Source organism: Sinohyriopsis cumingii, chromosome 1, assembly GCF_028554795.1.
Source record: "Sinohyriopsis cumingii isolate HCF-2022 chromosome 1, ASM2855479v2, whole genome shotgun sequence".
Lineage (NCBI taxonomy): Eukaryota > Metazoa > Mollusca > Bivalvia > Unionida > Unionidae > Sinohyriopsis > Sinohyriopsis cumingii.
This window is the reverse complement of record NC_142961.1, coordinates 101,633,931-101,644,484: the sequence shown is the minus strand read 5'-3', so window position 1 is coordinate 101,644,484 and position 10,554 is coordinate 101,633,931.

Genomic DNA, 10,554 nt, shown 5'->3' with positions numbered 1-10,554 from the left:
AAATTCAAGTCCACGATACAACAAGATATTTTCTTCCATCTGAGGCGTATATCGAATTTGTTGGAAAAGTTATTAGGACAAATGATACCAATTATGGTGCAGATTTTAAAGTTGGATTTGTCAATAACGGCATTATGGCATTATTCAAGAGCGCCACTTACATGATCGATGGAAGAGAGATTGAATCAGTCACGAACAACGTTGATATAGCAACGACGATCATAGGCCTAGCCAGATACTCGGATGATTTTACCAGATCGGCCGGCCCTAGTATGATGTTCGCCAAAGATAACTCCAACAACGCTGATCATGTCCGGTATAATATCGCTGTACCAAATGATCCAGCTGGTAATCCAGCCACCCAGATGGCGTTAATAACTGGCGTCAATGACGATTACAATCTCGGATTTGCCACGCGGAAAGTTATGCTGGTTGGTCCAAGTTTAAGATTCTCCTGTGCAATTCCGTTATCTCACATTTTTGGATTTTGCAGACATTTTAGAAAAGTTATTTACGGAGCAAAACACACGATAACTTTTGTTCGAGACGCCAATGATGACAGAGCCATCTGGCGAGAAGCTGGTGCAGCCGCTGATGTCGGTAAAGTTGTCCTTGAAAAAATTACCTTGTGGATGCCAGCAATAATTCCATCGATGATCGTGGAAGAAAAATTATTATCATTCATGAATCAAGGTGGAAAATCCGTCATGTCTTGGTTGACAACGATGACAGACTCCACCGATGATGTTAATATTAACGGAATATTTACCTGGTGAATTGCGTCACAACAGGGCGCTTCGGCACCTAGGCACATCTTTGTTGCCCTTCAATCTACGGATAGATACGATCAAACTCACAGTCATATGATATTCGATCGACTCGAGGCAACAAACGTTTCACTGAGAATAAACGGCCAACAAGAACCATCCGAGGAAATAGCCATCGATTTTGGAACTTACTCTACGGCACGCGCATATCATCGATTGCTAAGTTTCATGGGTCGCGATCAAAATATCGATACCGGATTGCAAATATCACAGCTGGATTTTAATACTCTCTATCCCATCTATTATTTTTCCTTGGAACATCTCGATTTGGTAAAACAATCAGTTGTCGATATTCATTTCAAGGCCAGAATTAACACTGGCGGAAATAATGCAAGAGCAGTTGCGGTTATTCTCAGCGATAGAACAATGATCTTGGAGGGAATCAGCGGCAGAATGAGAGTCATCGATGCTCCTGTAGAGAACATGTGACAAATTCCAAATTTAGATTAAGCGATTATTAATATGCCATACGAGCACGTCAGTGTAACTCTGACCCCGGGTCAGATGAAAAAGCTCCAATCAGCGATATCAAAGCGATGCGGTATGAAATTAACCCTGAAAAACGATCAAATTCACGGTGGGCCTAACAAACTATCGCTGAGCAAAAGTCAACGTGAACGTTTCTCCAAGGCCAAATTAGCGAATACTGGTGTTCATGTGAGCCTTTCCATAGGCGCCATCAGAGACATGGTCAAAACAGGTGGATTTCTTCCTTTCTTATTGCCTCTAGCGAAACTAGCTCTTCCGGCGATTGGAAAGGCACTAGGATTAGGCGCGCTCGGAGGTGTTGGTTCTGAATTAGGCTCCACAATAATGCGAAAAATTACCGGAGGAAGATATCGTAAAAAAAAGGGATCCGGCCTTTATCTAAGACGACCCCCGTACGGATCCGGCCTAAGTCGAGCCTACCAGCCTCAAATTTAGATCTAATCAGCGAAGTAAAGAAAAAAAAAATAAAGTTTTTCAGAGGCGTATTTATGCGAGATCAACTACCAGAAAAACCAAACCCTACCGAGACAGGAATAATAAATCTTGATTCAAATACCGGTCCTGGCACACACTGGGTCGCCTACGCGATTAATCCTCGCGAAGTCGTTTATTTTGACTCGTATGGATTAGCGCCACCGAAAGAATTTATCAGTTACGTGTCAAAACTGAAACTTCCGGTTTGGTATTCGACGCTTCCTACGCAGACATTAGCGGATCCACCGATATGCGGCCCTGAATCAATTAACGTCCTCGATGCAATTTCAAAATCATCCGGTCCGTATCATAAAATTGTATTTGAATATGCCATAGATAAATATCATGGTTGATATTTACGGTAGATTTATCTACAGGAAGGAAAAAGCAGAAGTGACTGACGTCGATCTATCAAAGTTCGCAACCAAGAGCGATATTAACAATCTTCTATCGCTGTCAGAGGTGGACCCTGGCGAAGTTGCTGTTTTTCAAAATACCGAAGGAAGATTACAAACCAGCAACGTCAAAATAACTGATATAATCAAGCGAGACGAATACCGCGATCACATTAGTCAGTTTACTCGCCAATCGGAGATGGTATTAAAATCTATTGCTGATATCGCCGATATTATAGCGAAGTTACCCCTGAAGGCCAATATCGCGGATGTGGAAAAATCCGACAAAGAGTTATCAGCAACGTTGCTTCTAAAGGCCGATAAAGCATTACACGACGATCTTCAGGACAGAATGACAAAAAGACTTAACAGGCTAAATAACGACCTTAAAAAACTCGACGATGCCTTAGCTAAATTTAGCAAAAAATTTGACGAGGACATAAAAACATCCAGCGATACTTCCTCCGCCGCAAACGAACTAGCAAAGAAAAAAGCCGATCAATCATCGCATGACGATCTCAGCGAGAGAATAAGAAAAATCAACGAGGATATCACTGAAATTCTCGCCGATATTACCAAAATAAATACCGCGATGGGTCAGAAAAGCGATAAAACATCAATCGACGATCTCAGCGAGAAAATAAAAAAAATCAACGAGGAAATTACTAATATTCTTGCCGAAATTAACAAAGTAAATATCTCGATGGGTCAGAAAACATCAATCGACGATCTCAACAAAAAAATCAGCGAGGAAATTAATAAACTCAGCGATCTTGTTATTCCCGAATTTACCAAGGGGTTTAACGCGATGCGTGAATCGACAGATGAGAAAATAAAAAAAATCAACGATGAAATTAACATGGTACGTGAATTAGCGCGTCAAAAGGTCGATACATCAGTGTACGACAGAGCTATTGACCAAAAGATCGATAGATTCGTTTACGCCACTGATATACCAAAATTGAGCTCGGATCTTCTCGACGCAACTACAAAAATTAGCGATATTAACACAAAAATATCGTCAATGAATCTTGAAAGATTTGCGCGTATTTATACACCAATGGAATTAATGACAGAAGATACTAGTTATTTTATGCCACTTGTGGTACAAACAAAGGGAGCCACATGGACGCCCTTTGGAAATCTTGATACTTTTGTCGCGCCGTTTGATGGCGTATATCGAGTACAATATATTTCCAAGATAAAATTTAAGGTAACAACCAGATTTCATGAAATTCATGAATATTATCCTGGATTTTTTATTATTTCCATGGAGAAAAATGCCAGGGAAATATTTACAATAGAACCACCAGATAGAACCACGACAGAACCAACACCTTATCATGCAATTTTCGAATATTTATCACATTGAATCCAATTAGTCAGGTAAATTAACTAATAAATGACTGCATCGGATTACCGTTACAATCAGGCGCGTTCATGGCAGGATTCGCTAAAAAAACTCCTCGACGAGTATCAGGTAAAAATAAAGAAATATCAACGCAGATTAATTGCCATCGATGTTGCCGTGTACGCGGTATTTGCGATAGTTGCCGGTGCAGGAATAATTTTATCCGCGGTAACAACAATCGCGCCGATCGCAGCAACGATAATAATCTCATCGACAACGACAATCGCTGGTGTTCTCAATATCATCGCGAAAAAGATATCATCATGCACGAGTGAGAAATTATCATTGTACAAGAACAAACTATCCAAGGTCAACAGCGCGTATTCGAAATTATCATCGTTGCTTTCGGAGAGTCTCAACGATGGCGTTATCTCCGATCTAGAATTTTCTTCGATGATCAGTATTTACTCGGAGATTGAACAAATGAATATTAATAATGTCCGAGCTAGCCCAGATCGTGACAAACACGACACCGCCGACAACAACACTAATATCGTTAAGCTCAACCAAGCCAGAATTTAGCATTAACTTTCCAACGCCAATCAGCGTCAAGGAGATTGCGTTAACACAACTGCGTGTCTACAATAGCTGGCCTAATATCAGATCGAAATCATTCGGCAGATTATTATCAAACAATTCACTTGTTTTTGCCAACAAAAACAAACCCGATGGAACACCTGATTGGATCGTCGTTGGCATACCAACAGGCAGTTACGAAATTGATCAGCTAGATAAGGAATTTACCAGTAGAATATCAAATATAACCGGTGATGCTACTCCGGGAATAAAGATATCTGCACACGAACCAACGCTGTCATCGATGATAGAAGTGAAATCGCCGTACATGGTAGATATTTACCAATCATCGATTAGGACAATACTAGGTTGGCCCGAAATTCCACCTCTGGCAAAACCAAAAAAATCAGATTTTATTATTCCAGGTTGGTACGAGGAAGCTCCTCCAGAACTACCGGAACCAAAAAAAGAAGATTTTACCACCGACGAAGGATGGTATGGAGATATCAAACACAAGCCTCTGATCGATAGCGCCATCAACCTCATGAATAACCACAAATTTAACCTGGTAATATTCGCTTTTACTTTTATTAACGAAAGAATTCTCTCGTGGTTGCCTCTTCCTAAAATTCCCCCCGGTGTGAAAATCTTCGACGCTACCTACATTAACAGGATAATAGCCCCCATAGACGGTATCTTGGTAAGAAGAACCATCGACGAATTTATTCAAGAACATACAATACAATTAAATTTATTGCGGGAATCCTTTCATGAATGCATCCTAAATAAATCAGGCTCATGTAGCGAAATTATCAAACGCGTGAAGATTTTAAATCAACTTGCGAATGATATTGAATATTATCATGGTATGTTTATTCAGGCGATAGTCGACGATATATCAATTGCCGATTATGTTCTTCCTATTAGCAAATTCGAGTTGATCAAAAATTCAGGAGAAAAACAAAAATTCATGAGAGTATTTGGATTAACCGAGGAAACGCTACTAAATTTCAAATTTCCCAATTCTGATGCTGATGAAATGAGAAAAATCGTCACTGATACCATCGATGAGTTATTTCCGAAATTACATGCCGCGTGGACTAAAAAAATACGATCAGAATCGATTCTCAAACACAATAATGATCCTACCGGGCAAGGGCGGCATATCTCGCCAGGTATCGTTAATATAACGGAAGTTATCGCGATTTATCTTCACGCGGATGTTGTCGAGGGCAGCTACAACGTGGATTCGTCTGTGTCAAATCAAGCACAGCAGGGATTTATCTTGTATTCGTTTTCCCCTAGCGCATCTCCGGGTTTTTTGATAATAAAAGAGCCAGTAAATCCGTTTTATCTGCGATGTCATAATCGGTTGTTGTCGAGGATAAATTTCAAACTAACGGATCAAAATGGACATTTGCTTGATATACGCGGAGAAACACTGAGTATCACTCTCCTGGTAAAATCGTGAGAGTCTCTGACTCTTGAATCTGTACACGGGGAAAAATAAGCCAAAAAAATAAATAAAATCCAGGGAAATTTTCAAAATTAATATATTTCTTAATTTTGATGGGGTAAATACCCGTCAAATTGAGTAATTTATATAATTTCGTAAATCCGTTGGGGTAAATACCCGTCAAATTGAGTAATTTATATAATTTTATGTTTTTGATGGGGTAAATACCCGTCAAAATTAAGAAAATTGCACAATTTCAATAAATAAATTATTTCGGTAAATAATAAAAAAAATTAATAAAAATCAGAAAAATTAAGAAATTTGCGTAATTTTATGTTTTTTATGGGGTAAATACCCGTCAAATCGAGTAATTTATATAATTTCGTGAATCTGCTGGGGTAAATACCCGTCAAATTGTGCAATTTATATAATTTCGTGAATCTGCTGGGGTAAATACCCGTCAAAATTAAGAAAATTGCATAATTTCAGTAAAATAATAAAAATTAGAATCGGAGATTCTTGAAATTTTTTTTTTTTTTTGTGGCAAGAATCTTAAGAATCTTTGACTTTTTCATCGACCAGCTTTTTTAGCTGCCTGACACGCGAGCTGGTAATTTTTCTCGACTCATACTCGTCTGATAAAATCAACCTAGCTTTTTCTACCAGCGTCAATAATTTAACAAAATCCTCGATTTGATCATCGCTGACAGTCGCAAGTGATTGATACATGGCAATTTGGATCTTTTTTATTAATTTGTACTCTGACGGCAGCGTGTATTTATATTCGAGTTTTCCCTGAACAATCGTCTCGAATTCGGATCGAATTTTATTCGCGTCCAACTCTGATGGAAGATTTATTTTTTTTCTCAGTTCATCGATGGCTTCGATGATGTTATTTATATTCTGTTCGTCCATATAATAAATCCTGTAATATTCAATTATTCTTCAAAATCTTCACTTTCCGAATCAAATATTATTGGGATATAGGAAAATTCGATCCACGCATCAAAATTATATGAAAACGTCGCGTTGATTATTCTTTCTGCCGCACGATGCACCGATGCTGGATTAATATTATAATATTTCGTAGCGGCTGTTATCGACTCAAATATAAGCTCGTCGCCTGTTTTTCGATTTACCGATTTGACTGCCTTAGCTGGTCGCCGTATGCCACCGGTATTACCAAATCTTGAATTTTCACTCGGAGTCACTGCTCGGAGATTGAAAGGTTCGTTGTTAAGTTTATTTCCGTCAATGTGGTCGATAACAAGCCCATCTCTAATAGGTCCATGAAAACATTCGAACACAAATCTGTGACAGAAATAACCTTCATGTCTTTGTTTTTTATTTTCTCTGATGGTAAATAATAAATAACCTGAATTACAAACATGACCAACACGATTCTTCGTTTTGATATGCCTAACGATACCATCCGATGATGACTCGTACTTGGTAATTGTTGGATGAGATCTGAACTCGTGTGTGATTGTTGCTGGAGGAATCATTGATTTCAAGTTCATTATATAATAATTATATGTCTAAATCATAATTTGCCTTGAATCGATTAATATAATCCTCTTCGCATGTTATCACCGACGAGGATCTCTTTTCGTAATATCTCCGTAATTCTCGATAATTTTTCCCTCCACAGGATAAACATAATCGGGTCTTTCCTCGAGTGCCAACTTGGCAAACTAAACACCGCTGTGGTCCCTTACTGCCACGTCGAATTGCATATATGTGAGCACCACAATAATCACCTCTGCAGGATTTGTCGCATGATTTTGTTGATCCGATTGTTATCCACGAACATTTATTCATTATAATTTAAACATTTGTCTAAAATATAATCATGGATGCATTTGATCTTGATGAGGCAGAATATATCATTCCTGAGGTTGATCGTGCCAAAAAAGAATTTTTCGATGATGGGGGGGTTCATGTTTGGTCGACATGGAAAACTAACTCTGTTGATGCTACGATGAATCCGGAACGGGCCAAGAAGATAATCGAGCATATAAAATCCGAACATAAAGAAGAACGATTTATCTTTGGAATAAAATTTATCGCACAAATGCCGGACGATACTTGGATTATTCGCGATAAACGAGATCCCGTGCGTGGCGGTAAGAAAAACGTCGTTCTTGATAAAAACTCTAAGCATGGATTGTTATTGGGAATCGACGGTCCTTATTATGCTAGGGCGTATCCATCTAGTGCAGTTGTTTATGGAATTTATCGGCTGAATAATAATCCTGATGCGAAAAATCTACCTGCGATGAAAAAATCCGTCGGAGACTCTACGATGATAAATTGCGTGGCCGAGCGTGTTATCGAACACATGAAAAACGCACGACGTGGATCTGGTCTGACCCAGTTGAGGTTGAATAAAATTAACGCATGGGCAAAGACTGTCGCTGATGGTGCATCGATTGACGATGTGGCTGTATTGAGTAAGAAACTTAAATTTCCTATCACGGTAAAAACACTATCGGGAGAGATATTATACTCGTCGCCGTACAGATCTCGAGGAGTACCAATCGAGATTGTTGATCATAATTCACATGCGTGGTCGCAGTCGGTAATGATATTTCCGCGAGATCGTGCCGTTAAATTTTATCCTGTTGACGGTGCAAAGGACAATTCTGATGCTATGTTCAGATATATCAAAATATTAGCCGCGTCTGATCCAATATCAGTTTGGTTATTCTCGAGCGAAGAAAAATATGATCAGTTTATCCTGCCACGCGGAGATATTTACCGTGATGAAAAATTACACGAATCGATGAGAAATATCGCGGTGAAATATTCGTCAAATCCTGATCAGTTATTAACGAACTGTTTTACGGTTCCGTCTGTTGCCGCTCACGCTGCCAGAGAAAGAAATTCGTGGAAACCTACAAGGAATGAATTTCTCACTGATATTCAACTTAGCTGTATCGAATACGGCCATGGCGGATTGTGGAATACCAAGTATTATTTCGAAGATATGATCTCCGTTGATATGAGCGCGTGCTATCCTGGAAGTTTCCTTGGATATGGCGATTGTGCAGATTATTTTGCTAAATTTGGCCATCCTACCAGCGAGATGACGAGAGTTGCGATTAACGGACCATTGCCTGATTTTGTCATGACAGGATTTGCTCACGTAACTTCGTTCGAACTTGCTGAAAATTTACATAAGATTTGCTATATTTGGTTTGGTCGTCATTTATCTCAGCAAAGATGGGTCCCTACGGTATTGTTGAGATATATGCTGGATTCGTCGATGTTAGTGTCGTTGACAGTGAGCGAGGCGATTATATCATACAGGAAACAAACCGAGGTGTGGTTACCGACGGATTGTGAAAATGCGAAAGATATCGGAAGAAAAATAATTGGCAAATTTACTCAAGGAGGATCAGTTGATCATAAACACCGACACGCTAGGTTATTTATCAATGATGCCGAGATGGACTTTATTATCGCCGATACGGTATCGCGTGGAATATTCTGCAATAGAGAAAATATTATCATTGATGGAGAAAAGTTAGGTACCGTGATTAGCTATCTCGATGGAGAATCAGCGCAATATACGCATTTGAGGTCGTCGATGCTTGCTTATGTTAGTATAAATTTGCTATCGATGATAAATAAATTTTCTGATATCGCGGTAAGGGTAGCGACGGATTCGTTTTATATCGATAAAAAATACCAATATAGATTGGAAAATTTAATCACTGATGGTTCTTGGGGAACTTGGAGAATAAAAAACGAAGATATCCTAGATTATTGTGAGGACGCTGATGTCGAAGATTGCGATAAATTTCATCGAGATAAATGCGAGGAAATATCGACGGCTGCATCTGCGTTTGATCCGATTTCACGAAGTAAATTCGTCTACATGAACGGTCCCGGCGGTAGCGGTAAAACAACGAGAGCGATAAAATTATTTTCAAATTCCGATATGGTCGTGTTGACTCCAACTCACAGATTAGCGCGAGAAATAAGACAACGCGGCGTTGATTCTTGCACATATCATAGTTATTTCAAATACAGCGGTGGATTATGGGATTCGGCTCGCATGGGAAACAAATATATCAACAAGATAATTATATTTGATGAAATTTGCACGGTAAATTTAATCACGCTAAAATCATTCCTGGCCTGGCTGGAAGGAAAAAATACCGCCGTGATAATGTGCGGCGATCATGGCCAGCCTGATCCTATTGATGGCGAATCTCCTCATGAGTGGCTCAGGGATTTCGTTGATTATTATGAAGAAATCGACGCTGATTATAGATCTGATGATAGTTTACTAACCGAATTTAAGAAAATAATTCGATTACAACCGAATAAGTTTCAATGTGACGTGATGAGAAGAATAATCGACGAAACTCCGATAGATATTTTTCTAAATTTGTGGCGTCCAGATCATTTGATTGTTGCTAGTAGGAAAATTGTTCGTGATGCTATTCAGGAAATGTTATTCAAACTTCATTGTGAGAAATTTCCAACATTGCAGGTACCGTTGTGTTACAGGCCCGCTGATACCAGGAAACAAAATATTAATGTTACTTTGCCATGCGGAGAGGAAAAGATATTAGTTTTGAATGATATTATTCTTGTTGATATTAATCTTGTCAATGACGCGATAAACGCAGAAAGATCGCCATGGAAACTTGGATACGCAACAACGATACATTCATCGCAGGGATTGACCGTGCATGGCCAAGTTTGGATCGTCGATGATAGAATATCCTGGTCAAATTTAGTTTATCTAGCCGTGTCTCGAGTAAGAAAATTATCTCAGTTAGGTAGAATTCGAGTAAATCACATTAATGACGCTGGCGGTAGTTGAGTATCTTTCGGTATTATTTGTAATTCTTCTTTGGTAAATCCGCGTTGTGGTGCTAGCGAATCTAGAAAATAAATTGCTGGTCTTCCTGATGATCTTGTTACGGCTGATATTTTATGTGTCGTAACGCTCCAAGTTGGATCGGTTGC